The following is a 17903-nucleotide window of genomic DNA, read 5'->3' as shown; positions in this document are numbered from 1 at the left end:
GGCCATCTGCAAATCAGTCTGACCCTGTGCCTCATGGGAACAGTCCAGCCCGAACTGCCAAGCCATGTCTTCCCTGGACCGGAAACAAGCTTCCTAGGACCGGTTTCTGGCATTTCAGCCGTCTTCAGCCAAGCTTGCTTGAATCCAGTGGCAAAGTGAGCAAGGGACTAACGTCTGAGCATACCCTGCCAGCTCTTGGCGAACAAAGCAAAAACCAAAGGAAATGATGGACGGAGTGTTGAACATTGCAAGCACTCACCCCCAGTCAACTGATCTAAGTTTAATCCATCACCGTTGTTTAGCCCACTCTGCCACCCCAGTTCAGACATGGCCATATGCAAATCAGTCTGACCCTGTGCCTCATGGGAACAGTCCAGCCCGAACTGCCAAGCCATGTCCTCCCTGGACCGGAAACAAGCTTCCTAGGACCGGTTTCTGGCATTTCAGCCGTCTTCAGCCAGGCTTGCTTGAATCCAGTGGCAAAGTGAGCAAGGGACTCACGTCTGAGCATACCCTGCCAAATTATGGCGAACAAAGCAAAAACCAAAGGAAATGATGGACGGAGTGTTGAACATTGCAAGCACTCACCCCCAGTCAACTGATCTGGGTTTAATCCATCACCGTTCTTTAGCCCACTCTGCCACCCCAGTTCGGACATGGCCATATGCAAATCAGTCTGACCCTGTGCCTCATGGGAACAGTCCAGCCCGAACTGCCAAGCCATGTCTTCCCTGGACCGGAAACAAGCTTCCTAGGACAGGTTTCTGGCATTTCAGCCGTCTTCAGCCAGGCTTGCTTGAATCCAGTGGCAAAGTGAGCAAGGGACTCACGTCTGAGCATACCCTGCCAACTTATGGCGAACAAAGCAAAAACCAAAGGAAATGATGGACGGAGTGTTGAACATTGCAAGCACTCACCCCCAGTCAACTGATCTGGGTTTAATCCATCACCGTTCTTTAGCCCACTCTGCCACCCCAGTTCAGACATGGCCATATGCAAATCAGTCTGACCCTGTGCCTCATGGGAACAGTCCAGCCCGAACTGCCAAGCCATGTCTTCCCTGGACCTGAAACAAGCTTCCTAGGACCGGTTTCTGGCATTTCAGCCGTCTTCAGCCAGGCTTGCTTGAATCCAGTGACAAAGTGAGCAAGGGATTCACGTCTGAGCATACCCTGCCAACTTATGGCAAACAAAGCAAAAACCAAAGGAAATGATGGACGGAGTGTTGAACATTGCAAGCACTCACCCCCAGTCAACTGATCTGGGTTTATTCCATCACCGTTCTTTAGCCCACTCTGCCACCCCAGTTCAGATATGGCCATATGCAAATCAGTCTGACCCTGTGCCTCATGGGAACAGTCCAGCCCGAACTGCCAAGCCATGTCTTCCCTGGACCGGAAACAAGCTTCCTAGGACTGGTTTCTGGCATTTCAGCCGTCTTCAGCCAGGCTTGCTTGAATCCAGTGGCAAAGTGAGCAAGGGACTCACGTCTGAGCATACCCTGCCAACTTATGGCGAACAAAGCAAAAACCAAAGGAAATGATGGACGGAGTGTTGAACATTGCAAGCACTCACCCCCAGTCAACTGATCTGGGTTTAATCCATCACCGTTCTTTAGCCCACTCTGCCACCCCAGTTCAGACATGGCCATATGCAAATCAGTCTGACCCTGTGCCTCATGGGAACAGTCCAGCCTGAACTGCCAAGCCATGTCTTCCCTGGACCGGAAACAAGCTTCCTAGGACCGGTTTCTGGCATTTCAGCCGTCTTCAGCCAGGCTTGCTTGAATCCAGTGGCAAAGTGAGCAAGGGACTAACGTCTGAGCATACCCTGCCAGCTCTTGGCGAACAAAGCAAAAACCAAAGGAAATGATGGACGGAGTGTTGAACATTGCAAGCACTCACCCCCAGTCAACTGATCTGGGTTTAATCCATTACCGTTCTTTAGCCCACTCTGCCACCCCAGTTCAGACATGGCCATATGCAAATCAGTCTGACCCTGTGCCTCATGGGAACAGTCCAGCCCGAACTGCCAAGCCATGTCTTCCCTGGACCGGAAACAAGCTTCCTAGGACAGGTTTCTGGCATTTCAGCCGTCTTCAGCCAGGCTTGCTTGAATCCAGTGGCAAAGTGAGCAAGGGACTAACGTCTGAGCATACCCTGCCAACTCTTGGCGAACAAAGCAAAAACCAAAGGAAATGATGGACGGAGTGTTGAACATTGCAAGCACTCACCCCCAGTCAACTGATCTAAGTTTAATCCATCACCGTTGTTTAGCCCACTCTGCCACCCCAGTTCAGACATGGCCATATGCAAATCAGTCTGACCCTGTGCCTCATGGGAACAGTCCAGCCCGAACTGCCAAGCCATGTCTTCCCTGGACCGGAAACAAGCTTCCTAGGACCGGTTTCTGGCATTTCAGCCGTCTTCAGCCAGGCTTGCTTGAATCCAGTGGCAAAGTGAGCAAGGGACTCACGTCTGAGCATACCCTGCCAACTTATGGCGAACAAAGCAAAAACCAAAGGAAATGATGGACGGAGTGTTGAACATTGCAAGCGCTCACCCCCAGTCAACTGATCTGGGTTTAATCCATCACCGTTCTTTAGCCCACTCTGCCACCCCAGTTCGGACATGGCCATATGCAAATCAGTCTGACCCTGTGCCTCATGGGAACAGTCCAGCCCGAACTGCCAAGCCATGTCTTCCCTGGACCGGAAACAAGCTTCCTAGGACCGGTTTCTGGCATTTCAGCCGTCTTCAGCCAGGCTTGCTTGAATCCAGTGACAAAGTGAGCAAGGGACTCACGTCTGAGCATACCCTGCCAACTTATGGCGAACAAAGCAAAAACCAAAGGAAATGATGGACGGAGTGTTGAACATTGCAAGCACTCACCCCCAGTCAAATGATCTGGGTTTATTCCATCACCGTTCTTTAGCCCACTCTGCCACCCCAGTTCAGATATGGCCATATGCAAATCAGTCTGACCCTGTGCCTCATGGGAACAGTCCAGCCCGAACTGCCAAGCCATGTCTTCCCTGGACCGGAAACAAGCTTCCTAGGACTGGTTTCTGGCATTTCAGCCGTCTTCAGCCAGGCTTGCTTGAATCCAGTGGCAAAGTGAGCAAGGGACTCACGTCTGAGCATACCCTGCCTACTTATGGCGAACAAAGCAAAAACCAAAGGAAATGATGGACGGAGTGTTGAACATTGCAAGCACTCACCCCCACTCAACTGATCTGGGTTTAATCCATCACCGTTCTTTAACCCACTCTGCCACCCCAGTTCAGACATGGCCATATGCAAATCAGTCTGACCCTGTGCCTCATGGGAACAGTCCAGCCTGAACTGCCAAGCCATGTCTTCCCTGGACCGGAAACAAGCTTCCTAGGACCGGTTTCTGGCATTTCAGCCGTCTTCAGCCAGGCTTGCTTGAATCCAGTGGCAAAGTGAGCAAGGGACTCACGTCTGAGCATACCCTGCCAACTTATGGCAAACAAAGCAAAAACCAAAGGAAATAATGGACGGAGTGTTGAACATTGCAAGCACTCACCCCCAGTCAAATGATCTGGGTTTAATCCATCACCGTTGTTTAGCCCACTCTGCCACCCCAGTTCAGACATGGCCATATGCAATTCAGTCTGACCCTGTGCCTCATGGAAACAGTCCAGCCCGAACTGCCAAGCCATGTCTTCCCTGGACCGGAAACAAGCTTCCTAGGACCGGTTTCTGGCATTTCAGCCGTGTTCAGCCAGGCTTGCTTGAATCCAGTGGCAAAGTGAGCAAGAGACTCACGTCTGAGCATACCCTGCCAACTTATGGCGAACAAAGCAAAAACCAAAGGAAATGATGGACGGAGTGTTGAACATTGCAAGCACTCACCCCCAGTCAACTGATCTGGGTTCAATCTATCACCATTCTTTAGCCCACTCTGCCACCCCAGTTCAGACATGGCCATATGCAAATCAGTCTGACCCTGTGCCTCATGGGAACAGTCCAGCCCGAACTGCCAAGCCATGTCTTCCCTGGACCGGAAACAAGCTTCCTAGGACCGGTTTCTGGCATTTCAGCCGTCTTCAGCCAGGCTTGCTTGAATCCAGTGGCAAAGTGAGCAAGGGACTCACGTCTGAGCATACCCTGCCAAATTATGGCGAACAAAGCAAAAACCAAAGGAAATGATGGATGGAGTGTTGAACATTGCAAACACTCACCCCCAGTCAACTGATCTGGGTTTAACCCATTACCGTTCTTTAGCCCACTCTGCCACCCCAGTTCAGACATGGCCATATGTAAATCAGTCTGACCCTGTGCCTCATGGGAACAGTCCAGCCCGAACTGCCAAGCCATGTCTTCCCTGGACCGGAAACAAGCTTCCTAGGACCGGTTTCTGGCATTTCAGCCGTCTTCAGCCAGGCTTGCTTGAATCCAGTGGCAAAGTGAGCAAGGGACTAACGTCTGAGCATACCCTGCCAACTCTTGGCGAACAAAGCAAAAACCAAAGGAAATGATGGACGGAGTGTTGAACATTGCAAGCACTCACCCCCAGTCAACTGATCTAAGTTTAATCCATCACCGTTGTTTAGCCCACTCTGCCACCCCAGTTCAGACATGGCCATATGCAAATCAGTCTGACCCTGTGCCTCATGGGAACAGTCCAGCCCGAACTGCCAAGCCATGTCTTCCCTGGACCGGAAACAAGCTTCCTAGGACCGGTTTCTGGCATTTCAGCCGTCTTCAGCCAGGCTTGCTTGAATCCAGTGGCAAAGTGAGCAAGGGACTCACGTCTGAGCATACCCTGCCAACTTATGGCGAACAAAGTAAAAACCAAAGGAAATGATGGACGGAGTGTTGAACATTGCAAGCACTCACCCCCAGTCAACTGATCTGGGTTTAATCCATCACCGTTCTTTAGCCCACTCTGCCACCCCAGTTCAGACATGGCCATATGCAAATCAGTCTGACCCTGTGCCTCATGGGAACAGTCCAGCCCGAACTGCCAAGCCATGTCTTCCCTGGACCGGAAACAAGCTTCCTAGGACCGGTTTCTGGCATTTCAGCCGTCTTCAGCCAGGCTTGCTTGAATCCAGTGGCAAAGTGAGCAAGGGACTCACGTCTGAGCATACCCTGCCAACTTATGGCGAACAAAGCAAAAACCAAAGGAAATGATGGACGGAGTGTTGAACATTGCAAGCACTCACCCCCAGTCAACTGATCTGGGTTTAATCCATCACCGTTCTTTAGCCCACTCTGCCACCCCAGTTCAGACATGGCCATATGCAAATCAGTCTGACCCTGTGCCTCATGGGAACAGTCCAGCCTGAACTGCCAAGCCATGTCTTCCCTGGACCGGAAACAAGCTTCCTAGGACCGGTTTCTGGCATTTCAGCCGTCTTCAGCCAGGCTTGCTTGAATCCAGTGGCAAAGTGAGCAAGGGACTCACGTCTCAGCATACCCTGCCAACTTATGGCAAACAAAGCAAAAACCAAAGGAAATAATGGACGGAGTGTTGAACATTGCAAGCACTCACCCCCAGTCAAATGATCTGGGTTTAATCCATCACCGTTGTTTAGCCCACTCTGCCACCCCAGTTCAGACATGGCCATATGCAATTCAGTCTGACCCTGTGCCTCATGGAAACAGTCCAGCCCGAACTGCCAAGCCATATCTTCCCTGGACCGGAAACAAGCTTCCTAGGACCGGTTTCTGGCATTTCAGCCGTGTTCAGCCAGGCTTGCTTGAATCCAGTGGCAAAGTGAGCAAGAGAGTCACGTCTGAGCATACCCTGCCAACTTATGGCGAACAAAGCAAAAACCAAAGGAAATGATGGACGGAGTGTTGAACATTGCAAGCACTCACCCCCAGTCAACTGATCTGGGTTTAATCCATCACCGTTCTTTAGCCCACTCTGCCACCCCAGTTCAGACATGGCCATATGCAAATCAGTCTGACCCTGTGCCTCATGGGAACAGTCCAGCCCGAACTGCCAAGCCATGTCTTCCCTGGACCGGAAACAAGCTTCCTAGGACCGGTTTCTGGCATTTCAGCCGTCTTCAGCCAGGCTTGCTTGAATCCAGTGGCAAAGTGAGCAAGGGACTAACGTCTGAGCATACCCTGCCAACTCTTGGCGAACAAAGCAAAAACCAAAGGAAATGATGGACGGAGTGTTGAACATTGCAAGCACTCACCCCCAGTCAACTGATCTAAGTTTAATCCATCACCGTTGTTTAGCCCACTCTGCCACCCCAGTTCAGACATGGCCATATGCAAATCAGTCTGACCCTGTGCCTCATGGGAACAGTCCAGCCCGAACTGCCAAGCCATGTCTTCCCTGGACCGGAAACAAGCTTCCTAGGACCGGTTTCTGGCATTTCAGCCGTCTTCAGCCAGGCTTGCTTGAATCCAGTGGCAAAGTGAGCAAGGGACTCACGTCTGAGCATACCCTGCCAACTTATGGCGAACAAAGTAAAAACCAAAGGAAATGATGGACGGAGTGTTGAACATTGCAAGCACTCACCCCCAGTCAACTGATCTGGGTTTAATCCATCACCGTTCTTTAGCCCACTCTGCCACCCCAGTTCAGACATGGCCATATGCAAATCAGTCTGACCCTGTGCCTCATGGGAACAGTCCAGCCCGAACTGCCAAGCCATGTCTTCCCTGGACCGGAAACAAGCTTCCTAGGACCGGTTTCTGGCATTTCAGCCGTCTTCAGCCAGGCTTGCTTGAATCCAGTGGCAAAGTGAGCAAGGGACTCACGTCTGAGCATACCCTGCCAACTTATGGCGAACAAAGCAAAAACCAAAGGAAATGATGGACGGAGTGTTGAACATTGCAAGCACTCACCCCCAGTCAACTGATCTGGGTTTAATCCATCACCGTTCTTTAGCCCACTCTGCCACCCCAGTTCAGACATGGCCATATGCAAATCAGTCTGACCCTGTGCCTCATGGGAACAGTCCAGCCTGAACTGCCAAGCCATGTCTTCCCTGGACCGGAAACAAGCTTCCTAGGACCGGTTTCTGGCATTTCAGCCGTCTTCAGCCAGGCTTGCTTGAATCCAGTGGCAAAGTGAGCAAGGGACTCACGTCTCAGCATACCCTGCCAACTTATGGCAAACAAAGCAAAAACCAAAGGAAATAATGGACGGAGTGTTGAACATTGCAAGCACTCACCCCCAGTCAAATGATCTGGGTTTAATCCATCACCGTTGTTTAGCCCACTCTGCCACCCCAGTTCAGACATGGCCATATGCAATTCAGTCTGACCCTGTGCCTCATGGAAACAGTCCAGCCCGAACTGCCAAGCCATATCTTCCCTGGACCGGAAACAAGCTTCCTAGGACCGGTTTCTGGCATTTCAGCCGTGTTCAGCCAGGCTTGCTTGAATCCAGTGGCAAAGTGAGCAAGAGAGTCACGTCTGAGCATACCCTGCCAACTTATGGCGAACAAAGCAAAAACCAAAGGAAATAATGGACGGACTGTTGAACATTGCAAGCACTCACCCCCAGTCAAATGATCTGGGTTTAATCCATCACCGTTGTTTAGCCCACTCTGCCACCCCAGTTCAGACATGGCCATATGCAATTCAGTCTGACCCTGTGCCTCATGGAAACAGTCCAGCCCGAACTGCCAAGCCATATCTTCCCTGGACCGGAAACAAGCTTCCTAGGACCGGTTTCTGGCATTTCAGCCGTGTTCAGCCAGGCTTGCTTGAATCCAGTGGCAAAGTGAGCAAGAGAGTCACGTCTGAGCATACCCTGCCAACTTATGGCGAACAAAGCAAAAACCAAAGGAAATGATGGACGGAGTGTTGAACATTGCAAGCACTCACCCCCAGTCAACTGATCTGGGTTTAATCCATCACCGTTCTTTAGCCCACTCTGCCACCCCAGTTCAGACATGGCCATATGCAAATCAGTCTGACCCTGTGCCTCATGGGAACAGTCCAGCCTGAACTGCCAAGCCATGTCTTCCCTGGACCGGAAACAAGCTTCCTAGGACCGGTTTCTGGCATTTCAGCCGTCTTCAGCCAGGCTTGCTTGAATCCAGTGGCAAAGTGAGCAAGGGACTCACGTCTGAGCATACCCTGCCAACTTATGGCAAACAAAGCAAAAACCAAAGGAAATAATGGACGGAGTGTTGAACATTGCAAGCACTCACCCCCAGTCAAATGATCTGGGTTTAATCCATCACCGTTGTTTAGCCCACTCTGCCACCCCAGTTCAGACATGGCCATATGCAATTCAGTCTGACCCTGTGCCTCATGGAAACAGTCCAGCCCGAACTGCCAAGCCATGTCTTCCCTGGACCGGAAACAAGCTTCCTAGGACCGGTTTCTGGCATTTCAGCCGTGTTCAGCCAGGCTTGCTTGAATCCAGTGGCAAAGTGAGCAAGAGAGTCACGTCTGAGCATACCCTGCCAACTTATGGCGAACAAAGCAAAAACCAAAGGAAATGATGGACGGAGTGTTGAACATTGCAAGCACTCACCCCCAGTCAACTGATCTGGGTTCAATCTATCACCATTCTTTAGCCCACTCTGCCACCCCAGTTCAGACATGGCCATATGCAAATCAGTCTGACCCTGTGCCTCATGGGAACAGTCCAGGCCGAACTGCCAAGCCATGTCTTCCCTGGACCGGAAACAAGCTTCCTAGGACCGGTTTCTGGCATTTCAGCCGTCTTCAGCAAGGCTTGCTTGAATCCAGTGGCAAAGTGAGCAAGGGACTCACGTCTGAGCATACCCTGCCAACTTATGGCGAACAAAGCAAAAACCAAAGGAAATGATGGACGGAGTGTTGAACATTGCAAGCACTCACCCCCAGTCAACTGATCTGGGTTCAATCTATCACCATTCTTTAGCCCACTCTGCCACCCCAGTTCAGACATGGCCATATGCAAATCAGTCTGACCCTGTGCCTCATGGGAACAGTCCAGCCCGAACTGCCAAGCCATGTCTTCCCTGGACCGGAAACAAGCTTCCTAGGACCGGTTTCTGGCATTTCAGCCGTCTTCAGCCAGGCTTGCTTGAATCCAGTGGCAAAGTGAGCAAGGGACTCACGTCTGAGCATACCCTGCCAACTTATGGCGAACAAAGCAAAAACCAAAGGAAATGATGGACGGAGTGTTGAACATTGCAAGCACTCACCCCCAGTCAACTGATCTGGGTTTAATCCATTACCGTTCTTTAGCCCACTCTGCCACCCCAGTTCAGACATGGCCATATGCAAATCAGTCTGACCCTGTGCCTCATGGGAACAGTCCAGCCCGAACTGCCAAGCCATGTCTTCCCTGGACCGGAAACAAGCTTCCTAGGATCGGATTCTGGCATTTCAGCCGTCTTCAGCCAGGCTTGCTTGAATCCAGTGGCAAAGTGAGCAAGGGACTAACTTCTGAGCATACCCTGCCAACTCTTGGCGAACAAAGCAAAAACCAAAGGAAATGATGGACGGAGTGTTGAACATTGCAAGCACTCACCCCCAGTCAACTGATCTAAGTTTAATCCATCACCGTTGTTTAGCCCACTCTGTCACCCCAGTTCAGACATGGCCATATGCAAATCAGTCTGACCCTGTGCCTCATGGGAACAGTCCAGCCCGAACTGCCAAGCCATGTCTTCCCTGGACCAGAAACAAGCTTCCTAGGACCGGTTTCTGGCATTTCAGCCGTCTTCAGCCAGGCTTGCTTGAATCCAGTGGCAAAGTGAGCAAGGGACTCACGTCTGAGCATACCCTGCCAACTTATGGCGAACAAAGCAAAAACCAAAGGAAATGATGGACGGAGTGTTGAACATTGCAAGCACTCACCCCCAGTCAACTGATCTGGGTTTAATCCATCACCGTTCTTTAGCCCACTCTGCCACCCCAGTTCAGACATGGCCATATGCAAATCAGTCTGACCCTTTGCCTCATGGGAACAGTCCAGCCCGAACTGCCAAGCCATGTCTTCCCTGGACCTGAAACAAGCTTCCTAGGACCGGTTTCTGGCATTTCAGCCGTCTTCAGCCAGGCTTGCTTGAATCCAGTGGCAAGTGAGCAAGGGACTCACGTCTGAGCATACCCTGCCAACTTATGGCGAACAAAGCAAAAACCAAAGGAAATGATGGACGGAGTGTTGAACATGGCAAGCACTCACCCCCAGTCAACTGATCTGGGTTTATTCCATCACCGTTCTTTAGCCCACTCTGCCACCCCAGTTCAGATATGGCCATATGCAAATCAGTCTGACCCTGTGCCTCATGGGAACAGTCCAGCCCGAACTGCCAAGCCATGTCTTCCCTGGACTGGAAACACGCTTCCTAGGACTGGTTTCTGGCATTTCAGCCGTCTTCAGCCAGGCTTGCTTGAATCCAGTGGCAAAGTGAGCAAGGGACTCACGTCTGAGCATACCCTGCCAACTTATGGCGAACAAAGCAAAAACCAAAGGAAATGATGGACGGAGTGTTGAACATTGCAAGCACTCACCCCCAGTCAACTGATCTGGGTTTAATCCATCACCGTTCTTTAGCCCACTCTGCCACCCCAGTTCAGACATGGCCATATGCAAATCAGTCTGACCCTGTGCCTCATGGGAACAGTCCAGCCTGAACTGCCAAGCCATGTCTTCCCTGGACCGGAAACAAGCTTCCTAGGACCGGTTTCTGGCATTTCAGCTGTCTTCAGCCAGGCTTGCTTGAATCCAGTGGCAAAGTGAGTAAGGGACTCACGTCTGAGCATACCCTGCCAACTTATGGCAAACAAAGCAAAAACCAAAGGAAATAATGGACGGAGTGTTGGACATTGCAAGCACTCACCCCCAGTCAAATGATCTGGGTTTAATCCATCACCGTTGTTTAGCCCACTCTGCCACCCCAGTTCAGACATGGCCATATGCAATTCAGTCTGACCCTGTGCCTCATGGGAACAGTCCAGCCCGAACTGCCAAGCCATGTCTTCCCTGGACCGGAAACAAGCTTCCTAGGACCGGTTTCTGGCATTTCAGCCGTGTTCAGCCAGGCTTGCTTGAATCCAGTGGCAAAGTGAGCAAGGGACTCACGTCTGAGCATACCCTGCCAACTTATGGCGAACAAAGCAAAAACCAAAGGAAATGATGGACGGAGTGTTGAACATTGCAAGCACTCACCCCCAGTCAACTGATCTGGGTTCAATCCATCACCATTCTTTAGCCCACTCTGCCACCCCAGTTCAGACATGGCCATATGCAAATCAGTCTGACCCTGTGCCTCATGGGAACAGTCCAGCCCGAACTGCCAAGCCATGTCTTCCCTGGACCGGAAACAAGCTTCCTAGGACCGGTTTCTGGCATTTCAGCCGTCTTCAGCCAGGCTTGCTTGAATCCAGTGGCAAAGTGAGCAAGGGACTCACGTCTGAGCATACCCTGCCAACTTATGGCGAACAAAGCAAAAACCAAAGAAATGATGGACGGAGTGTTGAACATTGCAAGCACTCACCCTCAGTCAACTGATCTGGGTTTAATCCATCACCGTTGTTTAGCCCACTCTGCCACCCCAGTTCAGACATGGCCATATGCAAATCAGTCTGACCCTGTGCCTCATGGGAACAGTCCAGCCCGAACTGCCAAGCCATGTCTTTCCTGGACCGGAAACAAGCTTCCTATTACCGGTTTCTGGCATTTCAGCCGTGTTCAGCCAGGCTTGCTTGAATCTAGTGGCAAAGTGAGCAAGGGACTCACGTCTGAGCATACCCTGCCAACTTATGGCGAACAAAGCAAAAACCAAAGGAAATGATGGACGGAGTGTTGAACATTGTAAGCACTCACCCCCAGTCAACTGATCTGGGTTCAATCCATCACCATTCTTTAGCCCACTCTGCCACCCCAGTTCAGACATGGCCATATGCAAATCAGTCTGACCCTGTGCCTCATGGGAACAGTCCAGCCCGAACTGCCAAGCCATGTCTTCCCTGGACCGGAAACAAGCTTCCTAGGACCCGTTTCTGGCATTTCAGCCGTCTTCAGCCAGGCTTGCTTGAATCCAGTGGCAAAGTGAGCAAGGGACTCACGTCTGAGCATACCCTGCCAACTTATGGCGAACAAAGCAATAACCAAAGGAAATGATGGACGGAGTGTTGAACATTGCAAGCACTCACCCCCAGTCAACTGATCTGGCTTCAATCCATCATCATTCTTTAGCCCACTCTGCCACCCCAGTTCAGACATGGCCATGTGCAAATCAGTCTGACCCTGTGCCTCATGGGAACAGTCCAGCCCGAACTGCCAAGCCATGTCTTCCCTGGACCGGAAACAAGCTTCCTAGGACCCGTTTCTGGCATTTCAGCCGTCTTCAGCCAGGCTTGCTTGAATCCAGTGGCAAATTGAGCAAGGGACTCACGTCTGAGCATACCCTGCCAACTTATGGCGAACAAAGCAATAACCAAAGGAAATGATGGACGGAGTGTTGAACATTGCAAGCACTCACCCCCAGTCAACTGATCTGGCTTCAATCCATCATCATTCTTTAGCCCACTCTGCCACCCCAGTTCAGACATGGCCATATGCAAATCAGTCTGACCCTGTGCCTCATGGGAACAGTCCAGCCCGAACTGCCAAGCCATGTCTTCCCTGGACCGGAAACAAGCTTCCTAGGACCGGTTTCTGGCATTTCAGCCGTCTTCAGCCAGGCTTGCTTGAATCCAGTGGCAAAGTGAGCAAGGGACTAACGTCCGAGCATACCCTGCCAACTCTTGGCGAACAAAGCAAAAACCAAAGGAAATGATGTACGGAGTGTTGAACATTGCAAGCACTCACCCCCAGTCAACTGATCTGGGTTTAATCCATCACCGTTGTTTAGCCCACTCTGTCACCCCAGTTCAGACTTGGCCATATGCAAATTAGTCTGACCCTGTGCCTCATGGGAACAGTCCAGCCCGAACTGCCAAGCCATGTCTTCCCTGGACCGGAAACAAGCTTCCTAGGACCGGTTTCTGGCATTTCAGCCGTCTTCAGCCAGGCTTGCTTGAATCCAGTGGCAAAGTGAGCAAGGGACTCACGTCTGAGCATACCCTGCCAACTTATGGCGAACAAAGCAAAAACCAAAGGAAATGATGGACGGAGTGTTGAACATTGCAAGCACTCACCCCCAGTCAACTGATCTGGGTTTAATCCATTACCGTTCTTTAGCCCACTCTGCCACCCCAGTTCAGACATGGCCATATGCAAATCAGTCTGACCCTGTGCCTCATGGGAACAGTCCAGCCCGAACTGCCAAGCCATGTCTTCCCTGGACCGGAAACAAGCTTCCTAGGACCGGTTTCTGGCATTTCAGCCGTCTTCAGCCAGGCTTGCTTGAATCCAGTGGCAAAGTGAGCAAGGGACTAACGTCTGAGCATACCCTGCCAACTCTTGGCGAACAAAGCAAAAACCAAAGGAAATGATGGACGGAGTGTTGAACATTGCAAGCACTCACCCCCAGTCAACTGATCTAAGTTTAATCCATCACCGTTGTTTAGCCCACTCTGCCACCCCAGTTCAGACATGGCCATATGCAAATCAGTCTGACCCTGTGCCTCATGGGAACAGTCCAGCCCGAACTGCCAAGCCATGTCTTCCCTGGACCGGAAACAAGCTTCCTAGGACCGGTTTCTGGCATTTCAGCCGTCTTCAGCCAGGCTTGCTTGAATCCAGTGGCAAAGTGAGCAAGGGACTCACGTCTGAGCATACCCTGCCAACTTATGGCGAACAAAGCAAAAACCAAAGGAAATGATGGACGGAGTGTTGAACATTGCAAGCACTCACCCCCAGTCAACTGATCTGGGTTTAATCCATCACCGTTCTTTAGCCCACTCTGCCACCCCAGTTCGGACATGGCCATATGCAAATCAGTCTGACCCTGTGCCTCATGGGAACAGTCCAGCCCGAACTGCCAAGCCATGTCTTCCCTGGACCGGAAACAAGCTTCCTAGGACCGGTTTCTGGCATTTCAGCCGTCTTCAGCCAGGCTTGCTTGAATCCAGTGACAAAGTGAGCAAGGGACTCACGTCTGAGCATACCCTGCCAACTTATGGCGAACAAAGCAAAAACCAAAGGAAATGATGGACGGAGTGTTGAACATTGCAAGCACTCACCCCCAGTCAAATGATCTGGGTTTATTCCATCACCGTTCTTTAGCCCACTCTGCCACCCCAGTTCAGATATGGCCATATGCAAATCAGTCTGACCCTGTGCCTCATGGGAACAGTCCAGCCCGAACTGCCAAGCCATGTCTTCCCTGGACCGGAAACAAGCTTCCTAGGACTGGTTTCTGGCATTTCAGCCGTCTTCAGCCAGGCTTGCTTGAATCCAGTGGCAAAGTGAGCAAGGGACTCACGTCTGAGCATACCCTGCCTACTTATGGCGAACAAAGCAAAAACCAAAGGAAATGATGGGCGGAGTGTTGAACATTGCAAGCACTCACCCCCAGTCAACTGATCTGGGTTTAATCCATCACCGTTCTTTAGCCCACTCTGCCACCCCAGTTCAGACATGGCCATATGCAAATCAGTCTGACCCTGTGCCTCATGGTAACAGTCCAGCCTGAACTGCCAAGCCATGTCTTCCCTGGACCGGAAACAAGCTTCCTAGGACCGGTTTCTGGCATTTCAGCCGTCTTCAGCCAGGCTTGCTTGAATCCAGTGGCAAAGTGAGCAAGGGACTCACGTCTGAGCATACCCTGCCAACTTATGGCAAACAAAGCAAAAACCAAAGGAAATAATGGACGGAGTGTTGAACATTGCAAGCACTCACCCCCAGTCAAATGATCTGGGTTTAATCCATCACCGTTGTTTAGCCCACTCTGCCACCCCAGTTCAGACATGGCCATATGCAATTCAGTCTGACCCTGTGCCTCATGGAAACAGTCCAGCCCGAACTGCCGAGCCATGTCTTCCCTGGACCGGAAACAAGCTTCCTAGGACCGGTTTCTGGCATTTCAGCCGTGTTCAGCCAGGCTTGCTTGAATCCAGTGGCAAAGTGAGCAAGAGACTCACGTCTGAGCATACCCTGCCAACTTATGGCGAACAAAGCAAAAACCAAAGGAAATGATGGACGGAGTGTTGAACATTGCAAGCACTCACCCCCAGTCAACTGATCTGGGTTCAATCTATCACCATTCTTTAGCCCACTCGGCCACCCCAGTTCAGACATGGCCATATGCAAATCAGTCTGACCCTGTGCCTCATGGGAACAGTCCAGCCCGAACTGCCAAGCCATGTCTTCCCTGGACCGGAAACAAGCTTCCTAGGACCGGTTTCTGGCATTTCAGCCGTCTTCAGCCAGGCTTGCTTGAATCCAGTGGCAAAGTGAGCAAGGGACTCACGTCTGAGCATACCCTGCCAAATTATGGCGAACAAAGCAAAAACCAAAGGAAATGATGGACGGAGTGTTGAACATTGCAAACACTCACCCCCAGTCAACTGATCTGGGTTTAACCCATTACCGTTCTTTAGCCCACTCTGCCACCCCAGTTCAGACATGGCCATATGCAAATCAGTCTGACCCTGTGCCTCATGGGAACAGTCCAGCCCGAACTGCCAAGCCATGTCTTCCCTGGACCGGAAACAAGCTTCCTAGGACCGGTTTCTGGCATTTCAGCCGTCTTCAGCCAGGCTTGCTTGAATCCAGTGGCAAAGTGAGCAAGGGACTAACGTCTGAGCATACCCTGCCAACTCTTGGCGAACAAAGCAAAAACCAAAGGAAATGATGGACGGAGTGTTGAACATTGCAAGCACTCACCCCCAGTCAACTGATCTAAGTTTAATCCATCACCGTTGTTTAGCCCACTCTGCCACCCCAGTTCAGACATGGCCATATGCAAATCAGTCTGACCCTGTGCCTCATGGGAACAGTCCAGCCCGAACTGCCAAGCCATGTCTTCCCTGGACCGGAAACAAGCTTCCTAGGACCGGTTTCTGGCATTTCAGCCGTCTTCAGCCAGGCTTGCTTGAATCCAGTGGCAAAGTGAGCAAGGGACTCACGTCTGAGCATACCCTGCCAACTTATGGCGAACAAAGTAAAAACCAAAGGAAATGATGGACGGAGTGTTGAACATTGCAAGCACTCACCCCCAGTCAACTGATCTGGGTTTAATCCATCACCGTTCTTTAGCCCACTCTGCCACCCCAGTTCAGACATGGCCATATGCAAATCAGTCTGACCCTGTGCCTCATGGGAACAGTCCAGCCTGAACTGCCAAGCCATGTCTTCCCTGGACCGGAAACAAGCTTCCTAGGACCGGTTTCTGGCATTTCAGCCGTCTTCAGCCAGGCTTGCTTGAATCCAGTGGCAAAGTGAGCAAGGGACTCACGTCTCAGCATACCCTGCCAACTTATGGCAAACAAAGCAAAAACCAAAGGAAATAATGGACGGAGTGTTGAACATTGCAAGCACTCACCCCCAGTCAAATGATCTGGGTTTAATCCATCACCGTTGTTTAGCCCACTCTGCCACCCCAGTTCAGACATGGCCATATGCAATTCAGTCTGACCCTGTGCCTCATGGAAACAGTCCAGCCCGAACTGCCAAGCCATATCTTCCCTGGACCGGAAACAAGCTTCCTAGGACCGGTTTCTGGCATTTCAGCCGTCTACAGCCAGGCTTGCTTGAATCCAGTGGCAAAGTGAGCAAGGGACTCACGTCTGAGCATACCCTGCCAATTTATGGCGAACAAAGCAAAAACCAAAGGAAATGATGGACGGAGTGTTGAACGTTGCAAGCACTCACCCCCAGTCAACTGATCTGGGTTTAATCCATCACCGTTCTTTAGCCCACTCTGCCACCCCAGTTCAGACATGGCCATATGCAAATCAGTCTGACCCTGTGCCTCATGGGAACAGTCCAGCCCGAACTTCCAAGCCATGTCTTCCCTGGACCGGAAACAAGCTTCCTAGGACCGGTTTCTGGCATTTCAGCCGTCTTCAGCCAGGCTTGCTTGAATCCAGTGGCAAAGTGAGCAAGGGACTAACGTCTGAGCATACCCTGCCAACTCTTGGCGAACAAAGCAAAAACCAAAGGAAATGATGGACGGAGTGTTGAACATTGCAAGCACTCACCCCCAGTCGACTGATCTGGGTTTAATCCATCACCGTTGTTTAGCCCACTCTGCCACCCCAGTTCAGACTTGGCCATATGCAAATCAGTCTGACCCTGTGCCTCATGGGAACAGTCCAGCCCGAACTGCCAAGCCAAGTCTTCCCTGGACCGGAAACAAGCTTCCTAGGACCGGTTTCTGGCATTTCAGCCGTCTTCAGCCAGGCTTGCTTGAATCCAGTGGCAAAGTGAGCAAGGGACTCACGTCTGAGCATACCCTGCCAACTTATGGCGAATAAAGCAAAAACCAAAGGAAATGATGGACGGAGTGTTGAACATTGCAAGCACTCACCCCCAGTCAACTGATCTGGGTTTAATCCATCACCGTTGTTTAGCCCACTCTGCCACCCCAGTTCGGACATGGCCATATGCAAATCAGTCTGACCCTGTGCCTCATGGGAACAGTCCAGCCCGAACTGCCAAGCCATGTCTTCCCTGGACCGGAAACAAGCTTCCTAGGACCGGTTTCTGGCATTTCAGCCGTCTACAGCCAGGCTTGCTTGAATCCAGTGGCAAAGTGAGCAAGGGACTCACGTCTGAGCATACCCTGCCAATTTATGGCGAACAAAGCAAAAACCAAAGGAAATGATGGACGGAGTGTTGAACGTTGCAAGCACTCACCCCCAGTCAACTGATCTGGGTTTAATCCATCACCGTTCTTTAGCCCACTCTGCCACCCCAGTTCAGACATGGCCATATGCAAATCAGTCTGACCCTGTGCCTCATGGGAACAGTCCAGCCCGAACTTCCAAGCCATGTCTTCCCTGGACCTGAAACAAGCTTCCTAGGACCGGTTTCTGGCATTTCAGCCGTCTTCAGCCAGGCTTGCT

The sequence above is a fragment of the Triturus cristatus genome, chromosome 10 (assembly GCF_964204655.1).
Source record: "Triturus cristatus chromosome 10, aTriCri1.1, whole genome shotgun sequence".
NCBI classification, from domain to species: domain Eukaryota; kingdom Metazoa; phylum Chordata; class Amphibia; order Caudata; family Salamandridae; genus Triturus; species Triturus cristatus.
The sequence above is the reverse complement of the archived record's forward strand: the minus strand, read 5'-3'. Positions refer to the sequence as shown.